The sequence below is a fragment of the Myxine glutinosa genome, chromosome 3 (assembly GCF_964187855.1).
Source record: "Myxine glutinosa chromosome 3, kmMyxGlut1.1, whole genome shotgun sequence".
NCBI classification, from domain to species: domain Eukaryota; kingdom Metazoa; phylum Chordata; class Myxini; order Myxiniformes; family Myxinidae; genus Myxine; species Myxine glutinosa.
The window spans coordinates 145356922-145378835 of record NC_136263.1 but is presented as its reverse complement, the minus strand read 5'-3'; the positions used below and the strand labels follow the sequence as shown (position 1 = coordinate 145378835).

At 44.9% G+C, this 21914-nt stretch overlaps 1 long non-coding RNA gene across 2 annotated transcripts in view; it reads right to left on the bottom strand.

The window, feature by feature from the left end:
- Positions 1 to 7023: 7023 nt before the first annotated feature.
- LOC137416858 (uncharacterized) overlaps positions 7024 to 21914 on the bottom strand; it is a 226172-nt gene continuing 211281 nt past the window's right edge. For both annotated transcript variants that reach the window (XR_010982349.2, XR_010982348.2), the window contains exon 3: positions 7024 to 7390. This is a non-coding gene — a long non-coding RNA (uncharacterized LOC137416858). The remainder of the gene's footprint in view (positions 7391 to 21914) is intronic.

Below are 21914 nucleotides of genomic sequence, written 5' to 3'. Positions count from 1 at the left end.
CAAGTTCGAACTTCACGACGTTTCGATCATTTTGACAAAGTTATGGCACTTTGAACTTTGGTAATTCTGATAATTCTGATGATCCTTAACTCAGTGCCATTTTAAGTTTTAATTTCCTTTAAAAACCAATTTCTCTGCAATAATAGGACCGATTGAGATAAAATTTTCACGATATGATGGACTCGGTCTGTAGAATATTTTAATGGTAATTATGACGTCACAGGTCACGTGGTTCGGTCGCCATATTGTTTTTCATGAAACACGAAAACCCCTTTTTCTCTGCAACGGCTGAACAGATCGAGGCCAATCTTTGCAGGCAGAATCGCATACCCATGACGAACAAAAAAGTCAGCGAACATGACGTCATGCGTCACATGGTTTCAGAGTTATGAGGTTTTTAAGCATGAACCTTTAAAACCGAGCTCCTCCCCAATTTTTGATCCAATCGAGGGGAAACTTCACAGATCTGTTCAGCACTAAAATGTCCTTTTGGAATTTGTGATAGGGCACGTGATTTGGCAGGTATCGTTAATTAAACGAAATTTTTTTTTTTTTTAATGGATATCTCTTGTTTATTCTCGAGTTCTCCTCAAGCCGCACTGCGTGTCCTCAGCCTCGTCTCGCGAACGTCAACAGCGCGACACAGCGTGCGCTTTCCGGAGGGCCGGAGCCAAGCCGAGCAACATATATATACACATCGATCATTGATCGTGAACCGGAAAATATAATAAATTACTGATGGTTTCAGAGTTATGACGTTTTTAAGCACGAACCTTTAAAACCGAGCCCCTCCCTCATTTTTGATCCAATCGAGGGGAAACTTCACAAATCTGTTCAGAATGTCAGTCTACTAAAATGTCCTTTTGGAATTTGCGATAGGGCACGTGGTTTGGCAGATTTCGTTATTTAAACGAAAATATTTTTAAAATGGATATCTCTTGAATTGCTAGTACCTCAGACCATGTTTTTTTTTTTTTTGTTTGTTTTTTTTGTATACAAGATCGAGGCTCGTGAAAGAGCGAACATTAATCACACAGAAAGACAAACCGACACATAGAACATATAACATTGGGAGCGGTAGACAAGATGGGGAGAGAGGGAGAAGGACACAAACACAACATTTGAGAGCAGGGACCGAGAGACATGGAGACATGGAGACATCGAGAGATCTGTGAGAGGCAGAGGGCTTTGGGGGGGGGGCATGGGAAGGGGGGGGGGCATGGGAAGGGGGGCATGGGAAGGGGGGGTGGGAGAGGTATAAAACATATGCACACTGCCAGGACTTCCAGGAAAGAAGTTGGAATTTCAAACAAGGTGGATCTGGGGTGAATTAGCGGGGGTAGAAAAGATCAAGGTTTTGGATGGGGGAAGATAAGAGATGGTGGTGAACAGCTGTTTTAAAGACCTGGAGGGAGGAGTGGGATTGAAGGGAGTGTGGGAGTTTGTTCTAGAGGCGGGAGAAAAGAGGAATGAAAGAGTGAAGGTGAGCAGACAGCCGAGATTTCGGCAGTTTAACCATCAGAGGGTTGCTGGCAGATCTTGTGCGACCTGTAGGAATATTTGGGGGACAGAGCACAGAGAGAGCTTGGGGTGCAAGGCCGGAGATGAGTCGGAAGAAGACAGAAAGACCACCTACCTGCCTGCGGTGAGTGAGTGAAATGCCCTCAGAGATAGCTTCATCGCGGGAGATTCCAATAATTCTGAAAGCTTTGGTTTCAACAGCGTGAAGCCAAGCTAGGTGTGAGGCAGGAGCACCGGCCCATAGGGGAGAACAGTATTCCATTGAGCTGCGGATGAAAGCCTTGTATGTGGTGAGGAGCTCAGGTGTGCCGAGGAAGGACTTCGCACGACGGAGGATGCCCAGTCGGCGACTGGCTTTGGAGGCCAGCTTGGAAATGTGGTTTTCCCAAGAAAGATCATGGCAGATAGTGAGACCCAAAAGCTTGAGCGACAGAACTTCTTGGAGAGGATTGTTGAGAAAGTAAATGGGAGGGTTGTCCAGTCGATCTTTTCGGAGAGACATAGTAAGAGTGTGAGATTTGTCAGGATTGAAAGACATGTTCCACTTGTTTGACCAGTCTGTGATTTTGTCCAAGTCTTCAGAGAGTGAGGAGGCTGCAGACTGCCGATCTGAGGGAAGAGGAATGGAGCGGCAGGGAGTCGAGTCATCAGCAAAGAGATAGAGAGGATTTTCCAGAGAGTCGGAGAGATCATTGATAAAGAAATTTTGAGTTGGTAATAATTTATATAAATCACACAGTGCAATACGTGCAGGCTGCTCCACGGAGCGACCTTGCGGGCTTATCAACGAGGCGAGGCGTGACACACATGTGTCTTAGCATACCTCAGATCAAGTTTGAAAACCAGCATCAACCGTGCATAAATTTGCATATTCGATCATTTTTGACAAAGTTATGGCACTTTGAACTTTGGTAGGGGACATGTATTGCAGCGCAATACTCAGAATGCTTGTTATTATAGATGGGGGGTACCTGACATGTGCAAAGTTTCAATTTTTTTCATTGAGTCACTTCGGAGATGCCCAAACTTTTTCCTTTAATCCTATATGACTAACATACCACATGATCTAAGAAGTCATAGTTATCACCAAAAATTTCTCCATAGGTATTCACTACTAAATTGAACATTTCATGTCAATCAGACAAATTTGCAGAGAAAAGGAATTTACAAGCAAATAAACGTGCAAAAGAGAAAAATCTGAACGAAATCAGTAGGGTACCAAATGAGGATGGCGTTGGTCCCCGAACAATCATCATAATTTGATCCAAGCACATCTTACTATAATTCACCAAATGTCCGTCTGTCCGTTCGAAGGTACCACAAAAACGTCTGAACCGATCGCAACGATAATTTGGGTGGGTATTCCTGGGACCCCTTGGAGTAAAATAGGCTATATTGTTTTTCCAAATTTTTCCCAATTTTCCAAGTTTTCCAATTTTCCAGTTTCAAACACGATGGAATAATATTTACCGATTATGAACAGTGATGTGGCTTTTGTTGAAATTCTACAAATACTGTTTATTCTACATACCAGGAGAGATTAGATCGACTCCTGACGAACTCTTCCTATATAAACGTGCGGCTCCGAAGTAACACGGCAGCGTGTGCAAAGCGACTGAGAAACAGGTGTAGCGGCCGCTTCTGTGTTACAGATTCGGCACGCACTCTTCACACATAAACAAGCGACCGAGACAGACGTGCAGCGGCCGCTTCCGTTTTGCAGAATTCAATCTTTTTCAAAATGGGTGCCATGTACTGTTTAGATTTTGATGATTTGCGTGTGATATGATTCAACGGATGTTTATATGAATCGTTTAAAATAAAAAAGCCTTCAATTTCCGATATCTTGCCTTTTCATTTGGGCCTCCCGATTGAAACCCGCCCGTAGAGCGTGTTTATTGCTAGTGTTTATAAAGTACTATTTACTTTGCTCCCGCAATCACTCGATTTCATTTTTGTAATGCCTTGGCCTAGCAGTCCTCATGATTACCCACACAGCTCCAAGCTCTTGCATCTCAGGAAAAGTTCTGAAAGTACTGTGCACGAGACAGCGATTCTCTTGCAATATAAATTGTTTGCACAAGTTTTGCTCCGGGCAAAATGTCTTGCATGTTCATTTTCAAGAAATTATGGTGTGCCCTTCATCAGCATCGCCCAAGTTGAACATGCTGAACAAGGAGAAAAAAATACACCAGGAATAACAAATTTTTTATTGGCATATCAGTTAGTACAAACTGAATACATAATGTCCTGAAATTTTGCACAGTAAAAATTGCAGTTGAAAAAGTAAATGGAGTAAAAATTGCCCAGTAAATTTCAATCTTCTCCAACAGGTTGTCTCTGAGTTGCCTTAATCAACATCACGTCTCATTTATAGCTGGATGACAGTTTATAGCTGGTTCAGGATTCAAACCCAGACTGCACAGCTTAGAGGCAAGTGTGTTTCTCTGGGCCATCCTGACAGCCCCCAACAGGGCTCATAAAAACAGGAACAAAAACAAAATGGTCGCCCTCCTCCAACACAAGTCTGCAATTTGCATTGTATTATTGGTGGATTTCTCTCCAGTTGTTTCATTTATTTTGTTTGTTCATTTATTTTCTCTCCAGTTTATTTTGTTTGTTTGTTTCTCTCCAGTTATTTCATTCATTTATTTTGCAGATGTTTTGTGCTTGTGAAAATGCATATTGTAATATGGTGCAAGTGGTTTCTGGACAAAACACACTTTTAAACTATCTTTAAAATGTCAGCTGATAACTCAAAACTTGTTTTTCTATTTATGCAAGCGTCCTGCTGGAGTTACAATAAGGTCTTCATGGCATTGCTTTTTAAGACATGGGATCATATTACGGTGAAATATTTCTTCTTATAGGTTCAGTCATAATATTATGCAAGTTAAGGAAAACTAGAACGACACTCTTGGACGTCACGACGTCGAACGATATGCCTCGCCCACATTATTACATCAGTATAATACTTGTACCAAGTTTGATTTAAATCCATTCAGCTGTTCTCAAATTATCACCTAACATGACCTCTGCCCTTTGACCTCTTGACCCCAACAATTAATCAGTTCATGTTTACATCATTATACATACCTGTCAAATTTCTAAAATCCTCAATTGTCACCCGATTGATTTGAAATTTGAAGAGGATTTGCATATATGGTCACTGAATTAAACCACCAACTATTTTTGAGGTAAACATATGCCAAAAGGTCAACATAGGCCAAAAGGTAAACATACGCCAAAAGGTCAACATAGGTCAAATTTCTAAAATCCTCAATTTTCATCTGATTGACTTGAAATTTTAAGAGGATTTGCAGATCTGGTCACTGAATTCAACCACCGAGTATTTTTTAGGTCAACATAGGCCAAAAGGTCAACATAGGCCAAGTTTCTAAAATCCTCAATTTTCATCCGATTGATTTGAGATTTTAAGAGGATTTGCAGATCTGTACACTGAATCCCACCACCAATTATTTTGATGTCATCATTGGCCAACAACTTATTTTAGGGATTTCGTAAGTATCGTGCTATGCATGACATATTTATTGTTTGTTTGACCGCGCCATATCTCAGCCATCATTTGATGTAGGAAGCTGAAATTTCGGCGCATTAGTGATCACGTGATTTGGCAAAAACTATATTTTTTGTTTTTTGATTAATCAATTAATTCATTAATTATTTAATTTTTATCGATTAAGTACTTATTTGTTTACTTTCTCATCTGGGCAATATCTCAGGCACTTTTTGAGTTAGAAAGCTGATAAAATTGGACATGACAATGAACAAATTATTTGGCTGTACAGGGTATTTTTGATTTATTGATGAATTAATTAATTGATTAATTTATCAATGTGACTTTATTATGACCTCTGCCCTTTGCATAATTAATTAATGACTTTTTAAATTAATTTTCAAAAAGTGACAGCTTCGGATGACACACTGGTTGGTGTTGAGGTATGCTATTAGCCAATTGATTAAGAAATTATTTTACGATTATTATTTATTGATTTTAATTACACAATTAATCAATCAATAATTGTTGTACACCTCTTCCTCCCAATACCGTCTCTATGTGCTGCACAGCGGTATCACCGGGTGCCCTAGGCACCCTGGCAATGCTGCGCTGGAGGATGTTATTTATTTATTTGGCATGGGGGTGGTGTACTTTGAATGTATCTGTACTTGTTTTTTTTTTTGGTTTTTTTTTCAATTTATGTGAGAATCTCAGAACCAAGCATCCAGCTATGATTGTGGGGGTTAGTGTAGGGGAGGTTGATGGGATGAGGGGGACTTCACTATAGTTGTGCAAGCACGCCGGAATTGCATTATTGGAGAGGATATTAAGCCGGCTGTACTGGCTGCTTGTTCCTGCAAATGCTCAGCTTGTTCCTGTTGATCTTTTATCATTCCGTCATTAATTAAAGACAACACGATTCTTTACCTGCAAGTTCAGCATTTTGCCAACAATTCCAGTTGTTATCATATTACAACCATATTAGAAATTGGTAAGAACAATTAGCATCCTGGCAGTTTTTATGGCCCAAGCAAATTTGCAAGGTAAATCTAGAAGGAACAAAATGCAAAAATGAAAAACTTTATACAAGAAGATGATGATGCTGTATTGAAGATAGAGTGAGGAGGCCAGCAGAGGATGTCCCCTGTGCGTATACATACTCAATCATTATTTTCAGCATAATGAACAATTTTCATTTGCAATTGCCAATTATACAATCAGCCAGAGATCTCTCCAGTGTGGACATTTAGGACACTGAACATATAACCAGGGAGTTTTTTTGGGGGGGGGGGGGGGGGGCTTGATGGGGGTTTCCGGGGGTATCTTATAACATCCTACTCCGTAATAGGTATTATTAAACATGACCTGTTAAAATTGGCCGTTTTGCCCATGTCTCCCGGATATAACAGAACAGCCTACAGTTAATAGTCTGTCCGCAGACTGGTCTACGAAGTCATAAAATGAAAACCCAAACTCGGCTGTTAAATGGCTTACAAATAAACCAAACCGCTCAACACAACGAGAGCGGCTGTGAACCTCAAATTAAACCACACCCCTCATCTCACATTACTTCAACCCCAAATATATATATATATATATATGAGGCCTTGGCGCGACGCTGGGTGTGTGGATGTTTGTTTGGCAGGTAGGGAGACTCTGCTTTGGCTTGTTACTGCCGCCATCACGTGACCTGAACTATTTTATGGACCTTGCCAGCGATGGCTTCAGGCAATTTTAAACTGGGGAGGTCTTCAGAGGAAATGTTGGAGTTTGGCCAGGATACTTATTGAAAATTGGCAACGCGGGTTCTTTATAAGCTGTAAGGTTACACAGGCATGAGGATAGCCGACTTAATGGCGATATTTGTGAAATACAAGTTTTTTTTTTATTAAGCAGGCTTTCAGATGTTATAATCTAGAGTGGTGCTGAGCAGCCCCTTGTCGAATGTTTCCCCCTACCCCATCCCTACCCCATGGATTCACATTCAAGACGAAAAGTGAAAATGGATTTGAAAATTATATTCCAGCCAAATTTGCACACCGAGTACACAACAACACTCCCTTAAAAATGTGACAAATTTTGTGATTCATCACTATTAATTCCCGCATTCGTTTATCAATCAATTGCCCACATCTTTGCAAACATATGAAGTAATATATGGCACTTGTTAAGGACACTTTTATGGCTCGGTGATTGCTCGGGTCAAAATTGTGGATTCCTCGGTGAATAAATAAAGTTCATACTTGATCCCAGCTTGGATGAAAAATGGATCTTTGTTGTGCCGGTCTGGATGTAATTTTCAGCAAATCCATCAAGACCTCTCCTGAAAGCACTTAGAGCTTAAATGTCCTGGGAGTGAAGAGAGAAAGCAAACTTTTGAGTGTCGAGTTTTCTGGAATAAAAATGACCCACTTGACTGAATTAACACGTTTACTATGTTTACTGTCCCCTTCCCTTCCCCCAAAATCACCTCACATTTGATCATGAAAGAACAACAGCCATTGAGACAGTTAAATCATCGTCAACGAATTTAATGATTTGACATCATTGGCCAATGGAGCAGGATCCATTCGAGTAAAACATACTTTGAATCGCATCATTGTGCGGCTTTGTTTTCACTGTTCCCTCCTTACCGCCCCCCACTCCCCTCAACCCCCAACAACCACTCACCCCCATTTTGGCATCACAAGCATAGCAGATGGAAAATATAAAATGTAAATTCTACAAAAAAAAAATCTGTCATGGCTAATACCGTAGAATCCATCGCACGGTCGCTCCATCTAATGTCTGTACGGAGTTCAGGTGTCAATTTGTCTTGACATCAACAAACCCACCATTTCTACTTGGTCTGCTTTTCATTCCCGAAGGAACCGAGGGACTATCACTTCATCAATTGAATGTCACAATTATTAGTAAAAATGGCTCACAGAAATTGCACATGGCTAATTCACCTCCTCCGAATCCCTTGGGGTATGGAAATTACACGGTTAATTTCGACTTTATTGTAAAGTTTCGAGATGAAAAGAAGTAATTTCGCCCTGCCAAAAGGAATCTTCGAATGGAACTAACATTGGTATTTTATGCAAGTTATTCTTGCTTTTGATGCTTTCTGAACTTTATGTAGAGTGGTGAATAAAAAGAGTTCTGCGAGTGAGATGCAATATTTCAAGAAAGGCCAGTTTAATTTACTTTCTTTATTTTTCCATTAAAAAAATTCATTTTCATTCTTCGATACACATTATCATATGTTGAATAACAAAGGAGCATCGGTATGTCTTGAATGTGTGTTTGTATGTGTGTGTGTGTGTGTGTGTGTGTGTATGTGTGTGTGCGTGTGCGTGTGTGTGTGTGTGTGTGTGTGTGTGTGTGTGTGTGTGTGTGAGAGTGTGTGTGTATATATATATGTGTGTGTGTGAGTGTGTGTGTATATACGAGTATATGTGTGTGTTTGAGTGTGTATTTTTTGCACAGAGTATTTTTTTTGCACAGAGCACATTTGCACAGAGCACAGTGTATTTTTTGCACAGAGAATATTTTGAAAGACCCTCGTAAATTGCATTCGGCTTTTGAACATTCTATAAAACAAGCGTTACGCCTAGGGCCCCCGTCGGTGAAGTGATGTGAGTTGACAAAGTGGAAGACGCAAGTCGGCCATCTTGGATTTTGACGTGGCGACCCAATTTTCAATAGCGTTCTTCCTTATGCCTAGATACACCCACACACCGGATTAGAAGTTGGTACTTCGCTTATTTTTCAAGATATTCCGCTCACAAGGTTCAGACATACATGGCGGCGGTCATCTTGGATTTTGACGTGGGTTGCACCCACACACCAAATTATAATTCGGTCCTTCGCTTACGCACGCACGCACGCACGCATGGACACACGGACGGACGCATGCACGCACGGACGCACACACGGACGGACGGACGCATACATACACGGACGGACGCACGCATGGACGGATGCACACACGGATGGATGCACGGACGCACGCACGCACGGACGAACGGACGCACACACAGACGGAGGGGAAAACCATAGTCCCCCTTTCGCTCCGCGGTGCGACGGGGGACCAAAAAAATCTGATGTGTCTGTCACAACCGCACACACACTTGGAGGGCTCTATTTTAATATGTGATCGAACATTAAAGTCATGTCAAAAAATGCCAGTTTACTCAGAAATAACTTCTACTACTACTACTTCAACATTTTAAGAGCCCCAATTATTCCCCAATTTCTGCAGGTTCGACCAGAGAATGTTTTGGCCCAAGTCTTTCACGAAACAGCTGAATAGGCCTGATGTCCCTGCTCAGGAATAAAGAGCTTTTCATTATTTTTACAGGAAAAGATATGAAATGACATGTTTGACGATTTTGCTTCGAGCTCAACATTTTACATTAAATAATCATCAAATTTTATGTTCATCGTTAACGTTTATTATAATATAATACGAGTTCCCTCAAAAGGAACTTCTATGCAGGGCAGGGCCATTAGGTCCATCAAGTCTGGGCAACGGTTGTCAACTTATGGTTTTTTGTCCATGCTTTATGCTTTTAAACGGCTGGGTGTCTATCAAGGAAGCAGTACATACCATTTTTTTATGTCTTTAGCATGACTCGGCTGGGATTCAATCCACCGACCTCAGACTCCGAGCATACGCTCCAACCATTATGCCACCGAGACTGGTTATTATAAGATATAAAGTTAAATTAAAATGCCAATTTTCATTCCAGCTGCCATGAAGTGAAATTCAAATGTCGCAATGTGATAACACACACACACACACACACACACACACACATATATATATATATATGTACAGTATATGTATATGTATATGTATATATGGTTGTTTGTCCATGCTCTATGCATATATGTGTATATATGTATGTATGTGTATATATGTATGTATGTGTATATATATATATATATGTATATATATATATATATATATATATATATATATATATATATATATATATATATATATATATATATATTGTTGAGGATTTGAGAACCCTGTGTGTAATTTGCTGTAAAATATACCCTTTTGTGTGCTGTAAATATTCCTTGTAAATACCTCCAAGTGTAAAGGTCAAAGGTCGTCCTTAGTTAGGCCATCGCACACACGTAGCAAATCATAAGTTTCCCTCAATAGTTATGCCCTTAGTAAATGTCAGCATAAGGCTTCGTTTCCACTAGTTCATTGCGTTGCATCAATTAAAGAAGCGTAGGCCCATTCTCCCTTCGAAAGGGTGCGGGTGGTTGTTGGCATTATCCCTCCACAAGACGCCATTGTTCCATGCGGTCGACCCGGGGAAGAAGGGCTGGCTCGGCCATCGTCACCGGGAGGCGGAGCCAGGAGGAGCCCATGCCCACCAATCGGCACTGCGAAGAGCGACCCGGTAGGCGTGCCCTCTTAACCCGCGGCTTGATCTAAAAGCGCGATATAAAAGCGCGGGCGGAAGCCTTTGACCGACAGATGAGATGATGATGGAGATGGTTCGTGCGCCCTGCTCGTTGCTGTACCTCGTCTGTGCTTGAGCCCGCTCACTGCCTCGCTGTGCTGCCTTGCGCTTGACCTTTCTCTTGAGCCTTCTCTGTGGAATCGGTGCGTGGACGCTCGAGCGGGGAAACCGACATCGAGCCTTTGGCCCCGGACCTTCCTGCCGCGATCTCTTTGGGCCGTACTCCCCCGCCCTGCCAGGATTCGAATCTGCCATTCCTTTCATCCCCCCCAGTTGTGTGAGTCTGCTCGTTGTCCGTCCTCTGTGTTGTCTTGAGGTTTTAAGTTAAGCCTGTATAGTATAAGCTAGAATTGCTCTGTGTCCTTCTGCTCCTTCCGTTTCCCTGTATATTACTTTGATTGCTCTCTTTTCTTTGGGTTGTGTAAATAATTAATAAATATATGTGCTTCTTTACCTTTGCCTTCCTTCTTTCTCATTCGGTCGCTTTAGCGATTTCCAAATTGAGTGTACGTGGCGCGATTCGGCCAACGCATATGAATCGGGTTTAGCCCCTTCGATAAACGGCTCACGCCGCAATTCGCTTCGCTTGGCGCAACCAATCCATTACGCTGCGGCCGTGAGCGGGAGTATTTCCTTGCGTACCGAGAGGTGCTGGTATTTAGGTCATAGGACGGGTGGGCCTAATACCCTACCCAGCGCCGACCGGGCGTGACATCATACCCCCGGGACCACGTCGGTCAGTCATAGAAGAGGGGATTAATCCCCCCTCGATAAGGGTGAAGAGGCTGACGTTGAGATCCACAACAATTGGTGTCAGGAGTGTCGGATTCGGACTTGAAGCACGCTTAGCGCGCTCAAATTACGAGCAGCCGAAATTTTGTTTAACATCCCAAATTTGAAAATCGCGCCATGGATGATCAAGGCGACCGGATGCCGGTGGGGGAATTAGAAGAGGGGTTAGGGGTAACCCAGGACCACAGGGGGGAAATGGAGGAGGAGAGCAATGAAGATGTGGTTGCGGGGGGATCAGGTGCACAAGATGGCGCCCTCGCACACGTGGTTGGGGAGACACAAAATGGCGCCCTCGCGCACGAGGTTGCAGCGGCACCAAATTTCGCCGCGCCCGTGACCGTAGCAGCGCCGCCGGTAAATTTGAACCTCTTCATGGTGCAAATGGAGGCCCTCATGCTAAAGATGGGTGAGCGATTAGAAAGTAAAATAGACACCCAGAGGGACGAAGCGTGGGGTACCAGTGCCCAAATTGGGAAGTTAGACAAAAAATTTGAGGGTTTAGACAACTAATTTGAGGGTTCAGACAACAAATTTGAGGGTTTAGACAATAAATTTGAGGGGCTAGAAGCCAAATGTGAGGGATTAAACAGCAAGGTGGGAGGAGTAGGAACAGGTTGGGAAGCAAATTTGAGGGATTCGGAAGCAGATTAGGGGACAAACTGGGGGGAATAATTGGCCAAGCCAAATAAATTAATGAGGGGTTGGCAAGGGGGCAGGCCGCATATGAAGGAAGGGAAGCGGAGAGGGACAGAGACCGCAGGTTGGGTGAGCAGGTCCCACGGGTGCAGGACGAGGTAACGCGGTCGAGGAGCGCAGGTTGAGTGAGTCGGAGAAAAGCACAGGTAACTGGACCTGGGTAGACATCGCGACCCGGGGTATGGAAAAGCCGGCGACCGCTGAGGTAGAAGAGGGAATTTTAATACAGCCAGCAGTCGTCGAGGTGCGTAAAGGAAAAGTAGTGGGTATAGTTGAAATTGTAGAGACAACAGACTTAGAAGAGCAACAGTTGGAGGAAGGAATGGATTATGTGCAAAGTCTGAATACACATCCGGATGCCGTACTTGCTAATCCTTATAAAGATTTGCAGGTGCACGTGGCGAAGAGGATCCCAAAGGTGAGTCGTGCTGTGTATGGTGCTAAGAGGTTTTTCGGCAGAGTGTTTGGCGCGAAGAGAATTGTCGCGCGATTGGGATCGATATGGCACCCGGGCATTGGTGAAGGGTCCCGTGTGAGTGGAAATGGCGCGCGTGTGAGGAAAAAGTGTGCGTCAAAGAGTGAGCGTGTTATAAAGTGTGGGAGTGATACCGAGTGCGAGCGAGAATGCACTTTGGAGTGTACGGAGTGTGACACGGAGAGTGAGTTGGTGGTGGAGCGGGTGCGAGAATGCACACCTGGAATGGACGGCGAGAGTGTGCGAGGGAGCACACCTGAGTTGGTTGTGGCGCGTGTGCGGCAGGGCACATCGGAGCACGTGAGTGGGTGGATGCGAGAGTGCACGCCCATGGTGAGTGGTACGGAGTACGTACCGAGGGAGAGTGCGCAAGACGGTGCGCGAGGTGTGTTAAGGAAGTGTGCGAATGGCGAGTGTGCGCAAGAGGTGTGGTGTGTAACAGGGAGTGTGGTGGTGGAATGGACGGAGTGTGCGGGATGTATGAGCAACAAACGGAACGAGTGGTGTGAGCATGCAGAGGAGGCATCGATGTTGACCGCGGCAGCGTTTAGGGCAAACGGTTAGCCGACGCGAGCTCTCGGGGCGCGGTGCGCTTTGTTGGATGCGAGGCCCGGCGCGGGTCAGTGCCGCGTCGCTTCTCTTGGAAGCGTCGTTGCCGATTCGGGCCTGGCTCAGCCCAGCACGGTCGAGTCCGGGCCTAGTCAGGCAAGGCGACTGGTCCGGTTCAAGGGCAAGTAGGAGGAAGCGGAACGGTGCCCCCTGGCGGGGGCGGGGTTCCGACCGGGCGAGATTGAGCCATCGGGCCGGGGACCGCAAGGTGCCGCGCCAAGATAGTGCATGGAATCTCGGCCCGACCAAACCGCCTCCCTTGCACCGAATGCCGGACGGATTCAACCTGCAGGTGACCAAACCACCCGAATTCATTGCTCGGCTTTGCGAAGCCGAGTTTTAATGAGGTAACGATGCACTGAGGCTCGAGTTAAAGGACATTTGGTAGGGATAGGGAATTTGTGATTGGAAAATTTTGATTGGTTGAAATTTGAGAGCAAAATTTATAGTGAAAGGTACCCGATGTGATGGGATGGCAACTCTGTCATCTCTCACAACGGGGGCAAAGGAGCTATAGGTTTATGGGGTTATGGCAGTGAAAACTAGCCCAGGAGGGTTAGGATAAAGTGTGTAGGGATCTAGAGAATGACCATAGGTAACGGTAAGGTTAAGTAGCAACATTGGACAGGTAGTCGGGGACATAGAGAGGGTAAAAAAAAAAAAAAAAAAAAAAAAAAAAAAACCTGTGCAATCAGAGTTATGTATCAGGACATAGAGAGGGTAGTTGGATGATAATGACGAGGGAGCGCAATAATGTAAGGGGTGACGGGGAAGTGCGAGTTTTAGCGGGAAACCAGGTAGATCAGATGATGCCGTATGTGTGAGTATTGATATCGAGCAAATGAGGAATTGCTAGGCAATGCTCGGGAGAGATGTGTGTGAGCGTGGGAAAACCTGGGTGCCTGAGGCAATGGTTTTGAGGATCAAAAGTGTATTGAGCGTGGAAGTGTATGGAGCAGTGTATGACTGAGTAGTGGTGATTGTGTGTTGTGTTGACCAAATGGTCCAGGGAGGAAGGAGGGTGCAGGAAGCACCAGGTGTAGGAGTGATTGCACAGGTGTGCAAATACAGGTGAATGGAGAATGGTTGTATGGAGTAAATGGTCTGGAATACATGGAGTATGGAATGGATGGTGTGGAGTGAGTATGGTGGAAACTGTGGAGTGGAGTGGATGGTGCGAAGGTGTGTATGGGGAGGATGGACCCCATCACGAATACCCGGGGAGGGTAGTGTAAGTGTTAGGTAGAGGGTATAGGTAAATTGTGGTTGGATATTGGCATCTGTGGTGCGTGGTGGAAGAATGGTGTTTGGATGGGTGCATTAGTGACGTGGAAATGGCTGGGCGTGTGGCCTGTTAGTATGTGTAGTTTAATGGGCACTCCACCACTGTGAGGATGTCGGCCAGGTGAGGCCGCAGGTGGGCTCTGGGAGCCGTTAGAGTTGTGGATGGGGCCCGAGGATCCGGAGGACGGACCCGGGTAGCCCAGTGCCAGAGGGCACCGAGTGAGGAGAGCGCCAGAGGGCCTTCCCCAGTTAGATAGGTAGGGTGAGGAGCAGGTAAGCTCGGAGGCAACTACAGTGGTGGAGGTGTGCAGGTGGGTAGACCTGCTGGGAGAGCCACACGACCCCAGTCCTGAAATTGTGCAAAGGCACAGGGAGTTGAATCGGGGAGTGAGACCCCAAATTGATGAAGCACCACAGTTTGGTCAATGGGAATTTGGTTCTTAAAACCACATAGAGTAAGATTGCCAATGGTTTGGCAGGGAAAGACCCTGGGTAGTGTAAAGTGTATTAAAGTCATTTAGAGGATAGTTAGGATCGAAATCTCCGTGCACCATCTGCATCCACTCACCTGAGGTGACGGAATGCCGCACCATGCCATGTTGTTGTGATTTTTCTGTGCAAATGTTTGGAATGTGGGACGTATCATGACGTGGGTGTGACATTGTGCTGATGTTCCGTCTCTCCCTCCTTATGAGGATTGATGATGAATTTGAATGATGGCAAATTTTGGTTAGAGGGATTGTGGGGACGAATTTGGTATAGGGGAGATATGGGGAAGACGTGACAGTAGTGACGAATTTGTAAATGTGTAGATTTTTGTAAATATGGGGTAAGGGCAAGGGTAGAGTAGGTAACAAGGGGGGGGTGACGTAAGGTAGGGACGAGCTTTTCTCCGCTCAGTCTCCAAACGCACCTCACCTTGCATTGCCTTGTTTGATGTGTACCCTTGTGACCTTACCCCTCACTCACCTGTCTTCTGTTCCCCTGTCTCCCACCCGAAGACTGTGCTCTCTGGGCCCCGAGGGGAGCGTGCGGGAGTCCGCCATGGTGTGCCATAACTCCCGCAACCAGCATGCATTGCATTGATGCACCACTTATGGACCGCCGTCTTGCGGCCAAGCACCACTTTATGGACCCCACGTTTTGGGGCCTGGCACCTCTGCTGGAGCCGGCCACGATGGCCCAGGGTCTTGCTTGCGGACCTCGGCAAGGTGGCACCTATGCCACACAGGTGGACCACCCTTAGTTGGCCCCTGTGGCCCTAAATATAAATGGACACGTTTTGTGCACTTCATTTTTATTTCCAAATAGGCCGCATGAAGAAAAGAATGGAAAGACGACATCAGGAAGAACATTGGCCCAGCAGCGAAGAGGAAGACCACCAGTGTTGTTTTTATTACGAACTGTGATGACTGTTGCACCGAATGGTGCTTTTGGTGCTTTTGGTGCTTTGGTGTATTGGTGCTGGTGCGTCGATGCAATGCGTGCTGTCTCCTCCCTCCCAACAGGAATTTCTTTTTGTTTCCCCAAAAGAAAAATCACAGGTCCTGGGTTGCGTTTTGTAAATAGTCAAATAATGTCACTGTAAATAATGCTCCGCCATCGTTCATGTTTTAGTTTGAAAATAATTCCGCAATTCGGTTAGCTGTGGGTGTGAAACTGTTAGGCAGGGTGCAACGCAATTAGCGGGACATTTTTATTTGTGTTTTAAAATTGTCGCACTCAGGGTCAGGTTAATTGTAGAGGGAGTTACACCTACGTGTCACACTAAAGTTAAAATTATAGGCCCGGGACGTGCCTAAGAGGATGAGGGTGCAGTGTTGGGGATTTGGGAATTGTGTGTGTAATTTGATGTAAATTTTCCCCTTTTGTATGCTGTAAATCTTGTAAATATCACCCTCCAATTGTCAAGGTCAAAGGTCGCCCTTAGTTAATCCATCGCACACACGTAGCAAATCATAGATTCCCTCGGAAGTTATGTCCTTAATATATGTCAGTATAAGGCTCTGTGGTCCACTAATTCATTGCGTTGCATCAATTAAATAAGCGTAGGCCCATTTCCTTCTCTCCACAAGACGCCATTACATGTGCTCTAACTCGGGGAAGAAGGGTGTGGCCCCGCCTCGTCATTGGGGGGAGGAGTCAGCCAAGCGCGAGGAACAAGGCGTGGCTTTGCCAATGCCTCATCAAGAGGGGCAGGATCGGTGAGCCCTCATGACCAATCAAGGCCGAGGCGAGCTCACCGAGGGGCGTTTCCAACGCACGCGGGTTGATCCCAAAAGCACGTCATAAAAGGGGATGCGCGGGTTCTTATAGGGGAGAAGCGGACACGAATGGTTACGTGCGCGGACTGCCTCAACGTGCTGCCCCCTTGCTCTGGAGCTTGCGCCGCCTCGTGTCGTCTTGGGCCCTGCTGACTGCGGAATCGACGCGAGAGAAACCAGCATCACGCCACCGGCCCCGACACCTTCTCGAAGCGACCTCCCTGGACCGTGCCCCGTCCTGCTGGCATTCAATCCAATCGCCAATTTCCCCATCGTGTGAGTCTGCTCATTTTTTCGTCTTTCATGTTGTCTTGGAGTAAGACTGTATAGTTAAGCTAATAATTTGCACTGTGTCTCCTTGCTTCTTTCTGTCCAGTTACTTTCGTTTATTTCCTTCTCCTTGGTTCTTTTGATGATTTGTATATAATTTAGTAATAAATCCTGTTATTCCCCACGTTCTTCTTCTTCTTCTTCATGCTCGTGCGGTCGCTTTAGAGGTTTCCAAATTGAGTGTACGTGGCGTGATTCGGTGTACGTGGCCGACATTGAGATCCGCAACAATAAATATATATGTATATAATGTATATATATTATATATATATATATATATATATATATGTATATATGTATATATATATATATATATATATAATATATATATATATATATATATATATATATATATATATATATATTGTTACAGAATCCAACGTCGGCCTCTCTCCCCTTACCGAGGGGGGATTAATCCCCTCGCTTATGACTGACACGACGTGGTCCCGGGGGCTATGACGCCATGCCCGGTCAGCGCTGGGTAGGGTATTAGGCCCAACCGTCCGATGACCTAAATACCAGCGCTTCCGGTCTGCGAGGAAATACTCCCCCCGCTCACGGCCGCAGTGTAATGGATGGATAACGCCGAGTGAAGCGAACTGCGGCGTGAGCTGGTTACCAAAGACTAGACCCGATTTATGTGCATCGGCCGAATCGCGCCACGTACCCTCAATCTGGAAATCACTAAAGCGACCACGATGTGAAGAAGAGAAGAAGAAGAAGTAGGAAGAACAAATATGATTATTGCGAACTATTAACAAGACCAAAAATAACCAAGGAGAATGGAAAGGATAAGACAAATAACTGAACAGAAAGGAGCAGGAGGACACAGTGCAATATTAGCTTCTATTAAACAGTCTTACTTATAAACCAGGGACAAGACAAAAGACAGACTACGAGCACACTTACACGGGGGATGATGGCAGGAACGAATGCTGGAGGTGGATAGCTGGAGGGAGAGGAAGGTCCACGGGAACTGGGTCACGGTCGGGCCGCTGTCAACGCCCAAGCTGCGGTCGTGCGAGCCGCCATGGTACGAGCTCCGCCGGTTCAAGCTGTTGCTAGCTGTTCGAACTCCGCTGGTTCAAGCTATTGCTGCTGTTTGAGCTCCGCTGGTTCAAGCTGCTCCTGCGTACCGCTGCATCGCGTGCTCTCCAACGGTTTTTGTTCTCTCGTCTCCCCCTGTCCAGTGACTCATCTGCCGCATCTCTCTCTCTCTCCTTTTTCAAAGGCTTCCGCGCGTGCTTTTATTGCCCTGGGGCGATCAAACCGCCGGCCTCCAGGACACGCCCATCGGCGAGCTCACCTCGGACCTGATTGGCTGCGAGGGCCTACAGATCGCGTCCCAGAGGAGGCGTTAGCAAGGCCACGCCTTGTTCCTGGCGCTGGGCTGACTCCTCCCACCTTCTGCTCCGAGATGACCTCGTGCTCAATGGAGGTCAATTGCTGCAGACCTGGCAAACCTGGCACTTTGAAGATGCTTTACCTCGTGGTCAATGGAGGCAATTGCAGCAAACCTGGCAAACCTGGCACTTTGAAGATGCCATAGGGCGTCGAGGGACCTGTCTTATTTAATTGATGCAACGTAATGAACTAGTGGATCACAGAACCTTATACTGACATTCATTAAGGACATAACTAGAGGGGAACTTAGGATTGGCTACGTGTGTGCGATGGCTTAACTAAGGACGACCTTTGATCTTTCTTTACACTACGGAGGGTGATATTTACACAACAAAACAACCACAATTCTCAAATCCGTTACAATATATATATATATATATATATATATATATATATATACATACTATATATAGACGATATATATACATACACACACACACACACACACAAACACACACACACACAACACACACACACACACAAACCCTCTTATGGGTAAACTGCCAAATCTAGGCTCTCTGCTCACCTTCACTCTTTCATTCCCCTTTTCTCCCGCCTCTGGAACAAACTCCCCCACTCCCTCCAATCCCACTCCTCGCTCCAGGTCTTTAAAACAGCTGTTCACCACCATCTCTTATCTTCCCCCATCCATAACCTTGATCTTTTCTACCCGCTAATTCACCCCAGATACACTTTTTTGAATTCCAACTTCCTTCCTGGAAGTCCTTGCAGTGTCCATATGTTTCTATACCTCTCCCACCTCCCCCCAAGCCCTCTCCCTCCACAGTTCTCTCGATGTCCCTGCTCTCGAATGTTGTGTTTGTGTCCTTCCCCCTCTCTCCTCATATTGTCTACCGCTCCCCTTATTTTGTGTTTTATGTGTCTGTTTTGACTTTTTGTGTGATTAATGTTAGCTCTTTCACGAGCCTCGATCTTGTATGCAAACACACACTCACACACACACACACACACACACACACACCACACACACACACACACACCACACACACACACACGCTTGAGCACAATTTTCTGTATCGCGTGCTCTCGATATTTACTGACAGTAAATAGCAGCAATTTGGCAATCCAATTCCATCGATATTCAGTTCGGTAAAACCATCCCTACTGAGGGACCAACTCTTTTGTTACATAAGCAAATATGGTGGAACTCGAGCATCCTCCTCCCCCACAACTTCACTCCAACCCTCCATCACATATGCTCCATTCCTCCAGACAAATTATCTCTCTCTCCTTCCAACATCCATAAGGCTCCTTTTTATCTCTTCCAAAATTACTTTATCGAAACAAACTTTTTTAAAGCAACAAATTTTTTCTAAAGTTTGAGACAAAGGTATCAACAAAGAACATGTCTTTTTATTTAATGTAATGGAGCTAATTTGCAAACATGGTTATTCGGCCGAGGCCGAGCGAAGCAAGGTCTAGGTCGTTTATTCCTTTTACGTGAAACACCCTGCAACAGACTTTTTGGGATGCCTGCCGCATTTTCCATCCAATCATCAAATAACTTTGTTTAAATATTCTCCATTGTGAGGCGCTCCCGTGTTTAAAGTTTCGTGTCAATCGCTCAAGTGGTTTGTGGAGAAAACAAATTTAAAAGGGAATAAAGGTGAAAAAGTGAGAGGGGAAAAACAAGTGAAGTCCTCAACTGATGTTCCACAACATGGTCAAGGTTGGTAGTGGATGCTCATTAAGAGTATATATATATATATATATATATATATATATATATATATATATATATATATATATATATATATATATATATATATATGGGGAAAACTTCAAAATTGATCACTTGCCATTTTACATCACAAACTTTACAGTGTGATAAAGCAAGGCAAAATACGGTTATAGTATCTCTCCAAAATAACACTTTGTGTAAAATTCTATTTTTGTTGCATTGTACATTATAGCACAAAAATATTACAGTATGGTCGAGCAAGGCCAAATATGGTTACGGTATATCCCAATTGTTTGGGAAGATGGGCCAATGCTACTTTATTTAGGAGGGCATATCAAATTTAGGGGGGCATATCAAATTGCATGTTGGCATGACAAATTACATGAATGACAAATTTCCAAATCAATACCTTGCAAAGAATAACTTGGTTATATTATAATAGAATGTTGTAGAATGTTGGGAAATTCCCATCTACTTTCTCAACAATCCTCTCCAAGAAGTTCTGTCGCTCAAGCTTTTGGGTCTCACCATCTGCCATGATCTTTCTTGGGAAAACCACATTTCCAAGCTGGCCTCCAAAGCCAGTCGCCGACTGGGCATCCTCCGTCGTGCGAAGTCCTTCCTAGGCACACCTGAGCTCCTCACCACATACAAGGCTTTCATCCGCAGCTCAATGGAATACTGTTCTCCCCTATGGGCTGGTGCTCCTGCCTCACACCTGGCTCGGCTTCACGCTGTTGAATCCAAAGCTTTCAGAATCATTGGAATCTCCCGCGATGAAGCTATCTCTGAGGGCCTTTCACTCACTCACCGCAGGCAGGTAGGTGGTCTTTCTGTCTTCTACCGACTCCTCTACGGCCTTGCCCCCCCAGCTCTCTCTGTGCTCTGTCCCCCAAATATTCCTACAGGTCGCACAAGATCTGCCAGCCACCCTCTGATGGTTAAACTGCCGAAATCTCGGCTCTCTGCTCACCTTCACTCTTTCATTCCTCTTTTCTCCCGCCTCTGGAACAAACTCCCACACTCACTTCAATCACACTCCTCCCTCCAGGTCTTCAAAACAGCTGTTCACCACCATCTCTTATCTTCCCCCATCCAAAACCTTGATCTTTTCTACCCCCACTAATTCACCCCAGATCCACCTTGTTTGAAATTCCAACTTCTTTCCTGGAAGTCTTGGCAGTGTCCATATGTTTTATACCTCTCCCACCCCCCCCCCCTTCCCATGCCTCCCCCCCAAAGCCCTCTCCCTCCCACAGTTCTCTCGATGTCTCCATGTCTCTCGGTCCCTGCTCTCAAATGTTGTGTTTGTGTCCTTCCCCCTCTCTCCCCATCTTGTCTACCGCTCCCGATGTTATTTGTTTTGTGTGTCTGTTTGTCTTTCTGTGTGATTAATGTTCGCTCTTTCACGAGCCTCGATCTTGTATACAAAAAAAAAAAATACAAAAAAAAAAATTGGGACATTATAGTGGAAATTTCTAGGGCAAAATTGCGGTGTGGCTGACGTTTCGAGTGGTAACCCTTCGTCGAGTGCCCTTTACTCAAAACGTATTCCGCAACTTGTTTCCCATGGTGGTAAGCATACTGGACATTCAGTTGATAAAAGCCATTGTTTATGTAGTCCAACTATGCAGACAGACACCTGTTTTCACCGAGAAGAATATTTCGTTACACCAAATGGCTACGGTTGCCACATTGTGACCGATATCACTGCCAACAGTCAGTTCATGTGTGAAGCAAATGAAGCAATGAAATTAATGTCTAAGCGGCAGGAGGAGACCAATCCATAAAGACATTACCCATTACTCATTGTTTAATGAGTCACAAACTTCCAACATGAAACACT